The 19,985-nt window shown below is 32.3% G+C and overlaps 1 long non-coding RNA gene across 1 annotated transcript; it reads left to right on the forward strand.

The window, feature by feature from the left end:
* The first annotated feature begins 1,116 nt into the window (after positions 1-1,116).
* Positions 1,117-4,546, forward strand: LOC121218550 (uncharacterized). Its single transcript, XR_005914958.1, has 2 exons — positions 1,117-1,664; positions 1,816-4,546. It is a non-coding gene; the product is annotated as an uncharacterized lncRNA (long non-coding RNA).
* Positions 4,547-19,985: the final 15,439 nt, after the last annotated feature.

The raw sequence follows: 19,985 nt of genomic DNA on the forward strand, positions 1-19,985 counted from the left end.
TAAGAAAAGAAGAAAGGCTTTTCAAATGAGACCTTCTAACGCAATGAAATGATAATGGTGCTAGCGGCAACGATTTGGTGGTGCGCGCAATCGTATCGGCTACTGTTCTATCTCACCTCATCTCATTGTGGATTGATTAAGGAATATTAACCATCATTAATGAAAATTTTAATCACCTCGTTATAAAAAAAAAGACAAAATCTCTCTGCACATGATATTAGGTCTAACATGAGCCACAAAAAGTTAATTTTGATTATGTTGGAGAAAGGACTTGTTTGAGGATGGATTTGAGTCTTTTAAGGAGTCAAGGGTTGCATTGTTCATAAAAAAAACTGCCTTGATGAATTGAATTTTCCACCGCTCAAATTAAATTCCACTGACCCGTAACGGTGATAGTGGAGGAGCCTGAACCTTTGAAGACTCCTCCAAGTATTATCCATAATTGGAAGTTCAATTATTTTCTACGAATAAAGTACAATCACTTCAATTCTTTTCCTCTAGAGTGGTCAGATTGTAATGAAGTGATTGAAATGAAGTTTCGCAGGCCTAGCCTGTACTTGATGAACAATGCAAGTCCTTAGCAGTAAGCAGGCATCCGTGCTTTTTTAAATTATTTGATTCCTCAAATTTATCTAAAAATTTGAGTTCATAAATTATTCAAGTATTACTATTCAATATTATTATTTAGCATTTTCAATCATATGTTAGATATCCGAATCTACAAAAATTCATCTCTATTCACGAAATAATATAAAATCAAAGAAAAATTAATTTTAAATAAAATTTATTTATAATTAACATAAAATAAATAAAAATTAACAAAAGTAGTTAAATAAAAATCTAAACAAATTAAACATAATAAATTCACAACAATTTAAATATACCTACCAACTTTACATAAGAATTCTAAACAAATTAAAAGTCTCAAATAACTTAGTTTCACATTTAGAGTTTAAAGTTATATATTATTAATATAAAAATGTTCATTATATGATTATAAATATAAATAAAATTAGTTATCATTAATAATCTACCATGATTGTCTCACCACCTGTAACTCTCCATGTGTTATATATGTTGCCAGCCAACTTAGCTTGCCATAAGGGGAGGAAGATTATTTTCTTTTCTTTTGGTCAACATGCCTTAAGTGAAGACACCATGATCCCCTTTTCACTCTATTGTCCCCCTTTGTTGACTTTTTTCCTCCATTTTTGCTTTATTCAAGGTACGATGAACCTAGACTAGGTTGAGCACTTTTTTCCATCCAACCTCTCATTCTCCTCCTCTCATTGCTACACCACCCTCCTCTCCTTCTCATTTTCTCTTTTGTTTAGCTCTCAACCTTCCCATTTTTCTTTTCTTTTATTTTTTCCTCCATCCTTCTTAGTTGTGCATCACCAATATTTCACCACCGAACCACCACCCATCACCTCTCCCCTCTCCTTTTTTTTTCTCTTCGAGCGCCGCCCCTTGCGTCGCCCTCCTCCACCGTGTCAACCACCGCGCACCACCACTAAATTCCTCTTTTTTTCTTATTTTTTCTTCTTTCTTTTGTTTCTCTTCTCTTCTCCATTAAGAAAATGATCGAATCATTGTTCATTCTTTCTCCTCCGTCGAACTGTTGCAACTATTGCTAGACTGTCACCATAGCACCACCACCGACGGTGCAGATCTTTTCCCTTTCCCTTTTCTTATTTTGAATGCTCATTATTTTTATTTTAATAATCAAATTCCTGCATTAATCATTTCATTTGAATCCTAATTTGAAGCTCTATTTCTGCCTTGGTTTTATCTTCGAATAAATCCTCCTATTAGATTATTCCTTCTCGGATTTGTGACCCATTCGATTCGTTGATCCTCCATTCCATTCGTGTGAGAGTAAATATAAAGGGTATATAGAAATATTTTCTCCTTTCTATTTTTCTTCTCTTCGCCGATTACTTTAGGGGGCCTTGGTGATTTATTTCCTCAATAATTAATGTTTCATCTATCTTGTGTGTAGAAGGGTCAATCGACATCAACCCGAGAGACCGTTAATTGCTGGGTTTTAATCACTAATCCGAGAGATCTTATAAGGGTAACTGATAATAATAATCAATAATCAATTTATCGTATTAACCTTTAAGATGATAGTCCTAACTCAAGATAATTTATTGCTCGATTAGGTAATCTAGTTGTAGATCCACAAGTGGGGGTTTTGAGAGATTTATTGCACATCATATCTATGATTAGGTGTGGGTTTAAACACTAAATAAATTAAGACTAGTATTAAATCGATAAGAATGTTGTTATTAAAATAATTTTGTTTGATGGGGATACTATATGTATCTATAAAGTGAGAGAAGTCATCCTTATGGATTTTTATCTATTAAGTGTTTTTCCTAAACCGAATGCTTGTGAAAAGTATATTGTGTGATATTGATGTTAGCTAATAATGTGAAAAATATGTACATCTCATTCTCATGTTATGTGATTATATGGCATATGTGATATTCGTATGAAATTAAAACGTGAAATTTGTGTACCTTGAGTACAAATGCGATTTGCATTTAAACATGCCTATATGATTTCGAACGCTTTAGTCATATCACATGCATGGGATAGGATATGTGAAAGGTGAAAGTATATGGTAGTTTATCTGTATTAATGAAACACTGTTCATGATTTGATTATATGGCAGTTTATCAACAACTTTGATGGCTTGTCCACGATTTTGTTTATATGGTTGTTTATTGCGTTACTATGATACTATTCAAAATTTGGTGTGTTGGTTGGACGAGTTCTGGGAAAATTCAATTTTGGGGTGTAGTGGAAATTGGTAGGACAATTTTGCTAAAATCTGAATCGTTTTACAAATTATGCATTAACATGATCCTGCATGGTATACTTATGAAATATTGAGATATGTGATTTATGACTTTGTATCATATATGTTTTATATTGTGAATGAGTTTGTGTTAATCTCACACTAGGCTTAGGAAGCTCACCCCATTAGTGTTTCAATCTCTTAGGTAACACTCAAACATAGGACTTGGATTCAACACTTGGTGGAGCCTCTCGGAAAATTTTACATCATGGATATTTATTGGATTTTATTTAATTAAACCCTAAATAGAAAACTTGACAAATTGGTTTAGTATACATGGGTTTTATTTACATATGAAAATTATGATATGTTTCATGGAATTTATTTGAATGTGCAATTGTATTCTTATTATGAATTGAAAAGTATATGTGTAGTAAAATTGATAAAAATGACTAAATTGCAAAGAGAGTAAAAGTTAGATGGGTGAAATAGATGATGATATAAAGTATTTAAGTGAGATGTTAAATGTTGATGAAATAGATGTCAAGTGAAATTTGATGAATGGTTGATTCTATATGGATAAGGACTAAATTGTAAAAAAATAGTAAAGTTTGAATTGTTTTATTTGTCAAGAAAATGTAAATAAGTTGTATAGTTTAAATACCCAAGTAGACAAAATGAGAACTAGTAGAATATAAATGAAATGTCATTAGGAAAAATTTCTATGCGCGCAAGTGATAGCAGCATTATAGTGCAAGTGTTGGTGGCACTTCGGTGCAAATTATCGACATTGCCGCATCTCCTATATGTTCTATTAAGTCTACATTTGGGCAATAGATTTCCATGGTAAGTGAACTGCACAATGATACTATTGGTAAGTAGCTTATGAACTTGTTAAATTGATGCCTTATTACAACTATTATGGAAGCAAATTCCATGTATGATAGTATTAATTCATATATGTTATAAATATATATAGGCAACAATTTGTTTTACATTGTAAAGTTTAATTCTTGATATGCTTATTAAGCTCTCATGAGCTTAAAACGTTTCTTTTCAAGCTCGTAGGCGAGGGCTTGTTTTGGAGCTCTAAAAGGAAGATTGACCTCTACTGATCTCATCACAAATCAACCTTTGAAGCAAGTATGAATTTAAATTTTAGGCATTATTTTTTGGCATGTACATAGGAATATGCTAAGAATGTTTGTGGATGAATTCAATGAAAGAAATTGATGGTTTTTGATCTTCTTGTAAATTTTGTATCTTGAACATGTTTAATGTTGCTTTAAGTTTAATTAAGTGATGTCTAAGGATGGAAATTGACATATTTGAATGGTTAATTGGTTGATATGGATGATATATACCATATAGAGGTTGTCGTAAGAGATAGGAAGCAAAATGCTAAACTTTTAAAGTGGTAGGATTGAAGTCACGACGAGCTTTTGAAATCACGACACGCCAAGTCAGATACTCACATTGCGACGTGGTGCTCTCGAGGTTGTGATGAGCTAAGTTAGTATGTGACGTCATGATGTGGGAATCCATGAAGTCACGACGAGCTCCCAATGGTTTGGAATTTTACATTTGGGTCCTTAAATAACCTCCGCTCACCTTAAGAGTTTTCGCAAGCTCGGATAAGTATTTGAATCATATTTTGAGCTTATCAACTTGAAAAAATGTTTAATTGGTATAGAGTGCTTTTAGTTGCTTCAATAATGAATGTGACGTCCTGATACTTTAGCATGACAATCGGGTTGGGTAAGGGGTGTTACATAATTACACTTAAATTCAATTATTAGGTGGTTTTCCAAACACTGCCTTAGTGAATGATTATTTCTTTACAACTCTATTTCATTTGATTCAACCAAAGATACCATAAATAAAATTAATGAATGTTTTTAACATTTCAATTTATTTGAAATCTATTACATTTTCATTTATTGTTTAAGACTTTAAAAATATATTATATAAGTTGGCCGTATTTACTTTAGTAAAACCAAGGTAATTTTATTTTTATTTTATCCTTAAATTTAAGTTAGCATACCTATTCTATTTTATTTTTATTAGTTTCTAATGTTACAAGTCATTTTATGTATTTAAATTTTATTAGTTTTACAAAAAAAAAGTATTTTTACTTATTTTAATTGTACAAAATACTATTTGTTATTCAAATTTTCGAACATATTTAAAAATATTAATTTATTTAAAAAATAAAATATAATAAAAATAAATTTTTTAAAGCATAATTAATTTTTTTTACAATATTCAATATTCATTATAGTTCTACTTAATATAATTAATATAAAGCAACATTATTAAAAATAACAATTAATTAACATGATTAATGCATATAAATTATTTTGCTCATTCAAATATAATGCTAATAAAAAAAAACATCATAATCATTATTAAATCATCTGTACAAACTTATAAAAATTTTTATCTATTGTATAAGCTCTTCACCATTTAATTTTTTTCTTTCTTTAATAGTCAATAAATTGACCCTAATAGTTGGTAGGTAATATATAATTAGTATAATTATAATAGATTAGATTAGGTTATATAAATTTATTATTTATAAAATTTTATATATGAAATATAAAGTTACTTATTATATAAATAATTAAAATTTTTTTATTTAAAATAAATGTAATATAATTATTTTTTATCATTGAAAACATAATAGTTTAAATATAAAGTAATTTTTTTATCTAAAAATATAAAGTAGTTTAATATAAATTTTAATTTTTTTTATTTATATCTAAATCATTTAATAGAAGTCTTTAAATGGAATCGAAATTATTTTTATAAGTATAATAAATTTATTTAACCAAATATTTTAATAAAATTAAAATTCTTATTTATAAGGGTGATAAAATCTTATAAATAATAAAAAAATATTTAAAATGAAAAATTTAGTCATATAATAAATAAAAAAGGTATATTAATCAGTTTAAAGATTTTTCTAAACTATGTGTTTCATGTGTTTTTGACGTGTTTATTATTTTTAAATCAGTAAGCAATATAATTTTATTTCTAATTAAAATATTAACTATTTTAAAATTGGAACAATAAAAACTTTTAAACCATAATTAAACTTTCAATGAAAACTAATAATGAAAATTTATTTTATAATTTTTAGCTAAACGATTATGGTGATAGATTTCAACTTTCTGCTATTAAAAAAATCAGTTAAAATTGAACAATTTAAATTAATGTAAAAGAGTAATTTAACATAAACACAATGTGTAATTAAAAGATTTTATTCAAAATTTAATACTAATATTTTAAATGAAAAGATTTTTCCAATAATCAAAATCTAATAATAATATTAAAATATTATTCTAATGTTAATATAGTAATATAATAGACAATAAAAGATATTTTTGTCAATTTAAAAATTTATCTAAATTCATACTTTTAAAATAATTAAATAAGTACTAATTTAATTTATATAGAAGTCTATTAATTTTGAAAAATATTTTTGAGAGAATAAAAATAAAATAACATTTTAAAAGTAATGGCGATAACAAGAATTGGAAAACAACCCATGATAAAATATTAAGAAATTTCATTTACAAACAACTGTTATTTTAATACTCCATGCATGAGTCAAAGAAACGCACACAGCCTCTAGATTGTGCCGAAGGGGAGTTGGTCATTCGGTTTGGTGCTACCGTATGACGTCTGCTCTGGTACTTTCTTCATTTGGGTTATCGGTCGACCTTCCAATGGAGGCCCGCCGATAGCCATGAATTGCATAGCTTGGAACTGTCGTGGTTTGGGCAATCCATGCGAAGTGTTTTCTATTTTTATTTGAAACTTTAGTCAATTCTAATAAAATTGAAGAGTTGCGTGTTTTACTTGCACTTGGATAATTATTTTTCTGTTGATGGTATTGGAAGGAGTGGTGGATTAACTCTATTATGGACGTTAGGGGATGTGGTTTCAATTGCTAGCTACTCATCTAATCATATTGATGTCGTTGTTGAAAGCTCGAATTCTCGTGAGTGGCAGCTTACTGATGTTTACGGTTATCCGGAATCTCGCAGGAAGAGAGCAACTCGGGTTCTTATGCGTTCCTTGTCAGAGCGTTTCCAACTTACTTGGTTCTATATGGGTGACTTCAATAATTTGCTCTCAGTTTAGGATAATGGGGTGGTGTCCCGTATTTGGATAGTCTTTTTCGTGGATTTCAAGATTATATAACAGATTGTGGTTTGACGGATGTGCCAAAGTTGGGTCCTTCTTTTACATAGGATAGGGGTAGGGGTACTGCTCATTTTGTAATAGAATGGATATGGCGTTTATTAATGAGGAATAGATGCAGATGTATCCTTACTTTAAGCTCTTCAATCTTGCCAGTGCTACTTTTGATCATAATCCCATTAAGATGGTGGCTCGTTTGACTCATCCTGACTGACAGGGTCGGTGGTTTCAGTTTGAGAATGTTTGGCTTTCTAAAATAGATTTTGGGGCAGTGATTTCTTCTAGTTGGGTTGAGTGTCCTTCAGTTTCTGTTCTGGACAAGCTAAAGTTTTGTTTTGATCGACTGCTTCAGTAGCATTCAACTTGCCCTACTAATTTTGAGCCAATGTAGGAGCTTAAACTCAAATTGTAGCAGTTCAGTTTTTTCAAGCAAGGGGTCGCTCGTTGTTTAAGCTTCGTAAAGAGCTAAACCAATTGCTAGCACAACATGTTGTGTACTAGAAACAACGGGCGAAATTGTTCTGGATAAAACATGGTGAAGTGAATACAAAGTTTTTTCATGCACAGGCTTCTTTGTGATGGTGTACTAATCATATTCATATGCTTTATGATGCCACGGGCCGTCCTTATACTGATACATCGGGTATGCGGAAGATTGCTTAGGATTATTTTATATAGTTTTTTTTCTAATTCCACAGGGACCAACTTTCATAGCTTCTCGGATTTTCCTTCGTCTGTGACAGCTGCGCACTGCTTCTTTGCTTGCTCCTTTTACCGAGGGTGAGTTCAAAGCAGTGATTAAGGAAATGCACCCTTATAAGTCTTTTGGGCCAGATGGGTTGAACTCCGCTTTTTACCAGGGGTGTTAGTCTATTGTTGGTACTGATGTTTTTTTGCAAAGTGTACTAGCTGGCTTTTTACCCAAGGCCAGTTCCCGTCGAGGTTCAATGATACGCTTCTAGTTCTAATTCCTAAGAAGGAGCGGCCTAATCAGATGCAAGATTTGCGGTCCATTGCTTTATGTAATTTTATTTACAAAATTATTGCCAAGGTCTTTACGAATCATCTGAAGTTGGTTTTGTCGGATAATCTCCCATATGCAGTCAGCTTTTATGCTAGGAAGGTGATTACGGCTAATGTTCCGATTGCATTTGAGGTAATCCATCATATGCATAATAAGGGTCAAGGTAAGGTGGGGGATGTAGCATTGAAAATCGATATAACACATATGATCGTGTGGATTGGAATTTTTTACACTTTATTGTGTGCAAGATGAGATTTGATATGTTGGATTAACTAGGTAATTCTCTACAAGATGAATGTGGCTTATTCGATTTCCTTGAATGGGGAGAGGTAGGATCGATCCACCCTAAGCAAGGGCTTTTCCAGGGTGAACAGATTTCTCCCTATTTGTTTATTCTTTGTACTGAAGGGCTTAGCTTTTATGCAGAACTATGAGGAGCTATCCATGGGGTTTCTTTTTATCGTCAAGGCCTAGTGTGTCCCATCTACTTTTTGCATATGATAGCTTTCTTTTATTTTGCGCAATTGTCACTGAGTGCAATGTTGTTTAAAGGGTTCTGGCAGATTATAAGGTTGCTTTGGGTCAAGCTCTAAATTATCAGAAGTCAGACAAAGGGTGGGTTTGGATGGGCGATTGGGTGCGGTGCGGTGCGTTTAGCTTACTTTTTGTCTCACGCTACAGTATTGCTACAGTATCTAATCTTACCGCCACCACTTTTTTTACACTAACCGCAGGTAAACGCACCGCCCATCCAAACTCACCCATAGTATTTAGTTCTAACACAATGGCATCTGTTTAGGATATGGTAATAGGCATATTTGGTGTGACTAATCCAATTGATCATGGGAGTTATTTGGGTCTCCCTTCCTTTGTTGATCGTAAAAAACAACAAATATTCTATTTTCTCAAGGAACGATTTAGTAAACGCTTTTTGACTTGGAAATATAAATTATTATCTAAGCTGGGTAAGGTGATAGTTATTAAAACGATAATGCAGGCTCTACCAATTTATTGTATAAGTGTGTTCTTGTTGCCTCGCACATTCTGTGATGAACTCCAAAAGTTGATGAGCTTGTTGTGGTGGTGTAGTGCTAGTAATGGAGCAAGTGGGCTCAAGTGTGCCTCTTGGAACATTTGTGTGTCCTTAAGAACATTGTTTTAATCTTGCTATGTTGGCTAAGTTTGGGTTAAAGGTGTATATTAGTTTAAAAGAGCTAATTACGTTAATTTAATTATTGTTTTAAATGTTTGGATTAGTTAATTGAATTAATTATTATAATTAGATCAAGAAGCAAGTTCGTCGACTGCTAATTGAGGAAAAGAGAAGGTTGTCGAATAGGCGTTGTCGTATATTTGTAGTTATGGAATCTCGGTAAGTTCTTATTATACCATAAGTTATATTAAATTCATTAATAATTGTTTTGCTTTAATATTCTTAATGTTAGTAGTTGTTGAATGTTGATGGATGAGAATTAATAATGAAATAGAGTTGCATTAGAAATAGTGTATCGAACTTTGAGTCTAGCAGGCTTAGTATGGGTGTATGGAATCAGGCTTTGAACCTAGCAGGCTTCATGCCGGTGTATTGTATTAGGTTTTATACTTAGCAGGCTTTATGCCAATGTAATTGTAACAGGCCTAGAGCCTAGCAGGTATTGAGTCGGTGTGGCCATATCAGGTAACTTGTATGGAAGATACTTTTTCAAGTAACCGTCGAATTTAAAAATGTTTATGACCTTATAAGCTTATATATGGTGTATCAGTTCGTGACTTGGTGATTTTAAACAATTCAGATTTTTATAGATTAAATTATATTGGTCGTTTGAGATAGGGAATCATGATACGTCGTTACATTAATGTACTTATATTTTTTAGTATAACAAGTTAACTTCAGGAACTTACTAAGCTTTACTCGAGCTTACTTCGTTTGATTTAATTTTGTAGGTCCGTTAAAATTTTGACATCGATTGGACCAGCTCAAGAGATCTCACACTATCCACTATATTTTTGATAGTCATATTGTTCATTTTGGGGTCGATTTGAAGTGGCATGTAAATAGGGTATCTAGATATATATGTTTTAAACTCTAATTAATAAACAACTTTTGTTGGATTAGTAACTTGTATAAGTCATTATGGTACTTGATGGACGTGCTTGGTGTTTTGCAATGGTTATATGTAATTATCATTAAGTATCATATTGAGGTGGAAATGGTTATTATATGTATGAGTAATATGGTATTGGTTGGTAAAATAGACGTAAAAAGTAAGCTAGCATAATGTATGTGATCATGGTAGTTGTTATGTTTTGAATTGACATTCAAATTGTGGTGCTAATGAAGGCATATCAGTTAGGCACATAAGTTGTTATTTGGTATGATTTGGTTGTTTTAATATGTTCTTTTTAATGTGTTTAAATAGGGTGAATATGTCTTGAATTGATTTGGATTGGTGCCCAAGCAATTGAGTTGAAATGCCTTGTTTTAGGGGTTATTTAGGGAGCATACGGGCTGTCATACAACCGTGTGCCACACACGGTCACACTACATGGCTGTGTGTATATTTAATTTTAGGTGCGGGTTTCACAAGGTCTAAGACACGGCTATGTGTCTCAAGTTAGTTTGTTGCGTGGCCTAACACACGACATATGACACAACCATGTGAATCAACATCAAATATACATGGTTTGGCACACGACCTGCAACATGATTGTGCGGTCCTAGTTCGAATACCCACACGGACTGGGACACGGACATGTGTCCTACTTCGAATGCCCACATGGTCTGGGCTATGTTACACGGCCGTGTAACCCATGTTTTTGAAGTTTTCAAGTTTTTCCTAAATTTTCTATTTTGTTTTAAATTGTTCCCTGAATGTTTTCAAACTATTTTTAGGGCCTTGTAAACTCGATTTAAGGCCAGTGAGTGTGTTTTTGTTATAATTAACTTATGTAATTGAATTTCATTAATTAAATGGTATAATTGTTTCTAGTGTAAGATAAATATTCTAATTTTTACCGTAATACTCCGTAACTCTAATATGAAAACGGAGACGGGTTAGGGATGTTTTATTCAGTAGTATCAGAGCTATGGTTTAATCAGTTCTAGGACTGAACGTCATATCTATCGAGTCTAGAAATACATGCCACTTTAGAACCAGTGATAGTGTGATGACTCTTGATTAATTTGAATTGTTTTCTATATATCAAAGATGTCATTTAGATCCAATCGAGCAGATTTCGATTAGATAGAAAGTTTTACATTTGTTACTGATATGGAGAGTACTCAAAATGAGGCTGAATCACAAGGGCTAGGAGATATGACGCCAAATGCCTTTCTTCGCATGATGCATGACAAGTATGATGCTTATTTAAAAGTTAACTCGACAACTCAACAATCTCACTCCTTTTTTCCTCAAAGCTCAAATCAACAACAGGTTAGTAGAATTACCCTCGATAAATTTAGGAAATGTAGAGCAGTTGAATTTTGTGGAAATGTGAATGATGACCCAACCAAGGTCGAGTATTGCGTAGAGCATACTCAGAGGGTGCTCGATGAATTTTTGTGCTCCCCTAAAGATTGTTTAAAATGCAATGTGTCATTATTAAAAGAAGAAGCATTTCAGTGGTGGTCTATGTTGACGGCAGTGGTAAAGAAAGAATTAATTGGGATTTCTTTAAATCTGAATTCCGCAAGAACTATATCATTAAAAGGTATCTAGAGAGAAATAAAAAAGAATTTTTCGAGCTGAAGTAAGGAAATAGAACATTGGCAGAGTATGAGAGACAGTTCGTGCAACTTAGCAAGTATGCTCGGGAGAGTGTACTTATAGAAGAAAACATGTGCGTACGATTTGAAGATGGATTAAACGATAAGATTAAAATATTAATAGGGGCAACATAAATTTGTGAGTTTGTGATATTATCAGATCGAGCTCAAAACATAGAAGAAATATGTGCTAGTAAGAAACGAAATGAAGTTAAAGCATGAGACTTTGGCAAACGTAATAGGCCTAAAACTTCCTCTGGTTTTTTGTAGAAGAAGTTGAACGAATCAAATAGTAGATTGTCAGTGCCATCAGAGTTTTCAGGTAAGGATCGTTTTAAACAGAATAGCAAGAGATCACTAACTCCTTCAGTGGCTAGTGTAGGCAATATTTGAAATACCAATAGGATTGAATGCAAATAGTGTGGTCGATATCATTTTGGAGTATGCAGATTGAATAACGGGACATGTTTCATTTGTGGATCCCCTAACCATTTTAAGAAGCATTGCCCGGATCGAACTAAGCCTATTAAAGATCAAAACACAAGACCTGTTGCTACTTCTACTCGAGGTAGACATCTTGGAAATAGTAGTTCGGTCGGAGCTAATAGGAGTGGAGCTAGAGACACGTCAGTTAGACCTGAAGCTAGAGCTCTTTCCAGGACTTATGCCATCCGTGCACGAGAAGAGGCCTCAGCTCTTGATGTTATTGTAGGTACCTTTTCTATCTTTAATGTTAGTGTGTATGCATTAAGTGACAAGGGGTCAACGCATTCATATATATGCACTATGTTAGTGATGGAAAGTAATTTACCTGTCGAGTCCACTGATTGTGTTGTTAAAGTAACAAACCCTTTAGGTCATAGTGTGATAGTTGACTTGGTATGTAAGCAGTGTCCATTGAAAATTCAAGGCTATAACTTTCCTACCGATCTAATGATATTACCTTTCAATTAATTTGATGTTATTCTTGAAATGAACTGGCTGAATGCACCTGATGTTGTGGTTAGTTGTCGATGGAAAAGAGTTGATTTAATATGTCCAAATGGCGAGGTGATTGTTGTTAGATATGATAAATCTAACTATGCTTCGAGTATGATTACAGCAATGATGGTACAAAAATCGATCTAAAAAGGTTGCGACGCATTTTTAGCCTATATTTTGGATTCCAGATATGAGAAAAGAAAATGGATCAGGTCTCGATAGTATGTGAGTTTTCAGATGTTTTTCCTAAAGAGTTACTGGGTTTACCATCAGAGTGAGAAATTTAATTTTTATTGAGTTGGTGCCAGGGACTTCTCCAATTTCGATTGCTTCGTATCGAATGGCTCCAACTAAACTTAAATAATTCAAAGCTCAGTTCCAAGAGTTAGTTGATCTAGGTTTCATACGACCGAGTATATCACATTGGGTGCACCTATATTGTTTGTAAAAGAAGATGGGTAGATGAGGTTGTGTATAGATTATTGACAATTAAACAAAGTCATGATAAATAATAAAAATACGTTGCCTTGTACTGATGATTTATTTGATCAACTGAAAAGAGCCTCGGTATCTTCAAAAATTGATCTTAAATCATGTTATTATCAGTTGTGAGTAAAAGATGTGGATATGTCGAAAATAACATTCAGAAATCGTTATGGACACTATGAGTTTTTGGTTATGCCATTTTGATTAACGAATGCTCCAGCAACGTTTATGGATCTGATGAACTGGGTTTTTCAGCCTCATTTTGACAAGTTTGTTGTTTTTATTGACGATATTTTGATTTATTCTAGAAATGAAAATGAGCATGCTCAACACTTGAGGATCATATTATATACCTTGCATGATAAACAATTGTATGCAAAGTTTAGTAAAAGTGAATTTTGGCTTAAAGAAGTTGGATTTCTCAGCCATGTGATCTCAACAGAAGGAATACAAGTTGATCTGAGCAAAATTTCTACTATTCTAAATTAGAAACCCCCGCGAAATGTTTCTGAGGTATGTATTTTTCTGGGATTGACTGGATATTATCGATGATTCGTTAAGAATTTTTTGACAATAGCTCTACCTATGATGAAATGTTACAGAAATATGTTAGTTTTGCGTGGTCTGAAAAGTGTTAGCAGAGTTTTGATCAATTGAAGAATACGTTGACAGAGGCACCATTGTTGACACAGCCTAAATCTAGGAAAGAATTTGTTATTTATAGTGATGCTTTTTTAAACGTTTTGGGATGTGTTTTGATGCAGGAAGGAAAATTTATTACGTATGCTTCTTGACAACTAAAAACCCATAAAAAGAATTACCCCATGCATGATCTTGAGTTGGTTGCAGTTGTTTTTGTGTTAAAAATTTGATGTCATTATTTATATGGTGAGAAATGTCACGTGTATACTGATCACAAGAATCTGAAGCATTTGATGACAAAAAAGAGTTGTATCTATGACAAAGAAAGTGGTTAGAGTTACTAAAAGATTATGATATCATGATAGATTATCATCTGAGTAAAGCAAACATAGTTGTCAATGCTTTGAGTCATAAATCTCTATTTGCTCTTAGATCGATGAATGCTCAACTTAAATTAGAACATGATGGATCCATTTTGTCTAAGCTTCAATTTAAGCGTTTATTTTTACAGAGGATTCAGGAATTACAGTCTTGTGATTCAAATTTTTATCTAAGCAGGAGTTGGTTAATAATGGATAGTTGGCTAATTTTAGTGTTGGTTCAAACGGTAACTTGTATTTTTGCAATAGGTTATGCGTATAAGAGGATCTGCAGTTGAAACAAGAAATTTTGACTAAAGCTCCTAATAGTGTGTATTCCTTACATTCGGGTAGTACTAAAATGTATTGCGATTTAAAACAAAGATACTGGTGGCTAGGAATAAAACGTGAAATTTCTGAATTCGTATCGATATGTCTTGTTTGTGAACAAGAAAAGGCTGAGCATCAGGTTCCATCTGGGTTGTTATAGCCTATTATGATACCCATATGGAAATGGGAACGTATTACTATAGACTTTGTATCAGGTTTATTGATAACGCCAAAAAAGAAAGATGTTATCTAAGTTATAGTTGATCAGTTGACAAAGTCCGCACATTTTATACCTGTACATACAGATTATTCGCTTGACAAGTTAGAAGAATTGTATGTTCTAGAAATAGTTAAACTATACGATGATCCATTATCAATAATCTTCAATCATGATCCGATGTTCACTTTCAGGTTTTGGAGTAAGTTACATGATGCCTTGGGTACCAAATTGAAGTTTAGTACAACTTTTCATCCACAGATGGATGGTCAGTCAGAACGGGTGATTCAGATACTCGAAGACATATTACGATGCTGTATCATTGAATTCGAGGGTAGTTGGGAAAATATTTATCATTAGCCAAATTTGCTTACAGTAACAACTATCAATCAAATATAAAAATGGCACCGTACGAGGCTTTATATGGGCATAAATGTAGATGCCGTTTGTATTGGTCCGAGTTGAATGAAAGAAAGTTAACTGGTGTTGATTTGGTTCGGGAAATTGAGGATAAAGTTTGAATTATCCGTGATAACTTGAAAGCTGCATCAGATCGTCAAAAATCTTATGATGATTTGAAGCATAAAGATATAAAGTTTTCTATTAGTGAGAATGTCTTTTTGAAAGTCTCGCCCTAGAGAAAAGTGTTGCATTTTGGCAAGAAGGGAAAGCTCAGTCCGAGATTCATTGGACTGTATGAAATTTTAGAAAGGATCAGACCTGTGGCGTACCAGTTGGCATTACCTCCTGAACTTGAAAGAATTCACAACATTTTTCATGTTTTGATGCTTCATAATTATCATTTTGATCCATCACATGTACTGTCTGCGGATGAGATTGAATTACAGTCTGATATAACGTATAGCGAAAAACTGGTTAAGATTTTTAACCCTAAAAGTGAAGGAGTTGCAGAATAAATGTGTACATTTAGTTAAAGTGTTATAGCATCGACACGGAATTGAAGAAGCTACGTGGGAAATAGAAGAATCAATTATATCATAATATTCAAACCTATTTTCTGGTAAGATTTTCGGGGACGATAATTTCTTTAAAAGGGGGAAGTTGTAATAGCCTGATTTTAGTGGAATCGTTAAATAGTGGTTTCAGAACCGCAATTTTGGTTGGAGAGTCCATTTTTATTATTTAGTTTAATAAGAATGGTTGTGTAAAAGTTGTATAAAAATTTGGTTACGAAATTTTAATATTTAGATAATTAATTAAGTAAAAATGACTAAATTATAAAGGTTGCAAAAGTTAGTTGTATTAGTGAAATGAGTTAAATAGCTATGGAAATAAAAATGAACTTAAATGGCAATTAGCCACATTTTCTTTTGGGTGGACGGTTATGTCTAGGTTACTAAGAAAAATTTTAGTCAATTAAAGGGTAAAAGGGTAATTGAATAATTAAAACATAAAGGAAAGGTTGGACAAAACCATCATCTTCTTCTTTAATTTCTTCCATCACCGAAAATACCATGGTTTTTCATGCTTGAGGTTCGGCCAAGGTTTAAAGGTGTGCATGTAAGTAAAATTTTAGTTCGTTTTTATTAATTTTTATGTTTTTCTGTTCGTGTTAGCTTAATTTAGCTAACTCAATGGTTAGATCGTGAAATTTTTGAAAGTTATAGAACATGCCATGGTTGAAATTTGAATGTTTTGATGTTAGTAGATGGATTTATGATATTGATGGTGGTTTTAGACTATTTTGTAAAATAGCTTTGAATGGTTTCGTAATTAAGGACTAAATTTTTTAATGAGGAAAATTTCATAGTCTAGGGGTAAATATTCTGTTATTTAGGGGCTGTTTTGGGACTATTAGGAAATCAACACAAGTCTTTCTAGTTTAATTTGATTAAGGTTGAAAGTTTAGAGATTTAGGGTTAAATCGAATAAAAGACAAAGTTTAGGTTAAATGTGTATATTAGTATAAAAGAGCCAATTACATGAATTTAATTATTGTTTTAAACGCTTGGATTATTTAATTGAATTAATTATTATAATTAGATCAAGAAGCAAGTCCGTCGACAACTAATCGAGGAAAAGAGAAGGTTGTTGAATAGGCGTTGTCGTATATCTATAGTTATGGAATCTTGGTAAGTTCTTATTATACCATAAGTTATATTAAATTCCTTAATAATTGTTTTGCTTTAATATTCTTAATGTTAGTAGTTGTTGAATGTTGATGGATGAGAATTAATAATGAAATAAAGTTGCATTGGAAACAGCGTATTAGACTTTGAGTCTAGCAGGCTTCGTGCCAGTGTATGGAATCAGGCCTTGAGCCTAGTAGGCTTTGTGCCGGTGTATTGTATCAGGTTTTATACCTAGCAGGCTTTATGCCAGTGTAATTGTAACAGCCCGGTTTTAGTTAAATCGGAATAGTGGTTTTGAAACCACAAATCTGAGGTCAAAAAATTATTTTAATATTATTTTTGGTATTTACAGCATGTGATTATATATGTGTGAAATTTTCGTAAAGAAATTTTACTGTTTGAATACTTAATTCGGTAAAAAGGACTAATTCACGTAAAGCGTAAAAGTTGTGTTCTATAAGCTAAAGGCGTCTAATAGCTATAGAACATTAAAGTAAAGTTCCTTAAGTGGTAAATAGGCCAATTGTGAGTTAGTGGATGATAGTGGAGTGGCATTTTGTGTAATTATTAAAGTTTATAAAGGTTAATTAAGTAAAATAGTAATTAATGTTAAAAATAAACAAAACAAAATTATCATCATCTTCCATTACCATCTTCCACCGATTTTTAGAAGGGAAAGAAGCCATTTTTATGCAAAACATTCGGCCAAGCTTGTAAGCTCAATTAGGTATGCCTTTTTGTCCCGTTTTTTATGATTTCTATGTTTTTGAGATCGTTGCTTCGTGTTCTAGCTAGCCCATGCCTTAATTTTGAATTGGTTGATGAATTTGTGAGTTGCCAATGATGATAGCTTGATGTTTTTGAATGTTGATGATGGAAAATGAATAATTGTTGATAGATTAATATGTTTTGTAAAGTGATTTTTGACAAAAATGTCAAATAGGGATTAAATTGTGAATTATGCAAATTGAGTGGTTGAAATGTGAAATAAATGAAATTTTTGGGCTGCTAGGGGCACTATAGTAATTCGGCTAAGCTTGGGTTATATTGAATTGTGTAAATTTTGTGTATTTGTGAAATAGGGACTAAATTGAATAAATGTGAAACTTTAGGGGCTAAAGTGAAAAAATGTCCAAATAGGTATTTTTGGATGAAATTGAATGAATAGGTGATTAAATGAGTTAAATCTGAATTCATATAGATCGAGAAAGAAAGAAATCGGATTTAGATCCGGGCAAATCGAAAGTTGACGAGTAGTTGATCCAATCCGTTCATTTCCATACGAGGTAAGTTCATAAGTAAATAAATGTTTTTTTTTTAATTCAAATGTATACATTTTATACATTGCCAAATTGATTTGTATATAGATATACAATGCCGAATTGATTTGTATATAGCTATATATTGCCGAATTGATTTGTATATAGCTATACATTGCCGAATTGATTCGTATTTGGATATACATTGCCAAATTGATTGGTATATAGATATACATTGCGAAATTCATTTGTATTTGGATATACATTGCCGAATTGATTCGTATTTGGATATAAATTATCGAATTGATTGGTATATAGATATACATTACCGAATTGATCTGTATTTGGATATACATTGCCGAATTAATTCGTATTTGGATATACATTGCCGAATTGATTTGTATATAGATATACATTGCCGAATTGATTTGTATTTGGATATACATTGCCGAATTGATTTGTATATAGATATACATTGCCTAATTGATTTGTATATGGATATACATTGCCGAATTGATTTGTATATAGATATACATTGTCGAATTGATTTGTATATGTACACATATATATTGCCGAATTGATTTGAGCATTGGATGATTGGTTTCATGCATGAATTGATTTAATTACGAAGTCGAACACTCCTAATGAACCTTAGGAAATGTATTGGATATTGATGTCATGATATTAAGACTTTTGAGGTGTGATTTCCTGTAAGACCATGTCTGGGACATTGGCATCGAAGTGAGAAAATATGTAAGACCATGTCTGGGACATTGGCATCATATATGATTCGTATAAGACCCTGTTTGGGACAATGACATTGATATGTGTTAACATGTAAGACCATATCCGAGATATGGCATTGTATGAGCTTTATATGAATTTCGTGTGTTCTTAACAATTTTGAATGTAAATATGAGCTAAATGGTTCAGGTATGTGTGAAGTTATATGTTCATGAAATATTAAGGTAAGTTTAGTACTTAATGTGATAATATGAATTTATATGAGTTACTTAAATGTATATGTGTTTGAGATTCATTTGAATTTGACCTAGTTGAATTGAATTATAAATATCATTGAGATGATTTATTTGTTTATAGCTTACTAAGCTTCTAAAGCTTACTTTGTGCATCCTTCCATTGTTTTACAGTTACATAAAGCTAGCTCGAGCTCAGGGATCGTCAAGGATTATCGATACACTATCAATCCTCATTTCGGTAGTTTGAAAGCTTGATATTGTGACATATGACATGTATAGACTATGGATAATTTTAAATTGTATATAAGTCGCCACGCGAAATGGCTTGTTAAATATACTAATTATTATGTATATTCGGTCATGTTATAAGCTCTTTTGGAAAGTATGTTTCGAAGTATATATGTATGATTTAGTTGGTGGATGTGTTTCATTATAATGTAATATGAATCGATGTATGTTAGTTGGTTCGAAATGTGAGCAGTAGAATGATTATGACTTAGTTAAATTTCAGTGTATGAATTGTATTGTGAAATTGGTTTGCACGGAAAAGAAGTATGGTTTGTATATGAGATATGATTAGTAGACATGAATTGTGATAAATGACTGTGTTAGACCACGTTGTGTTAGGTAATGCCTCGTAACCCTAATCTGGCGACGGATATGGTTAGGGGTGTTACAGTAATTGTAACAGGCCTCAAGCTTAGCAAACATTGAGCCGATGTGGCCGTATTAGGTAACTTGTATGGAAGATACTATTTCAAGTAACTGTCGAATTTAAGAATGTTTACGACCTTATAAGCTTATATATAGTGTATCAGTTCATGACTTGGTGA

This window comes from Gossypium hirsutum, chromosome D06 (assembly GCF_007990345.1).
Source record: "Gossypium hirsutum isolate 1008001.06 chromosome D06, Gossypium_hirsutum_v2.1, whole genome shotgun sequence".
In the NCBI taxonomy this organism is placed as follows: Eukaryota; Viridiplantae; Streptophyta; class Magnoliopsida; order Malvales; family Malvaceae; genus Gossypium; species Gossypium hirsutum.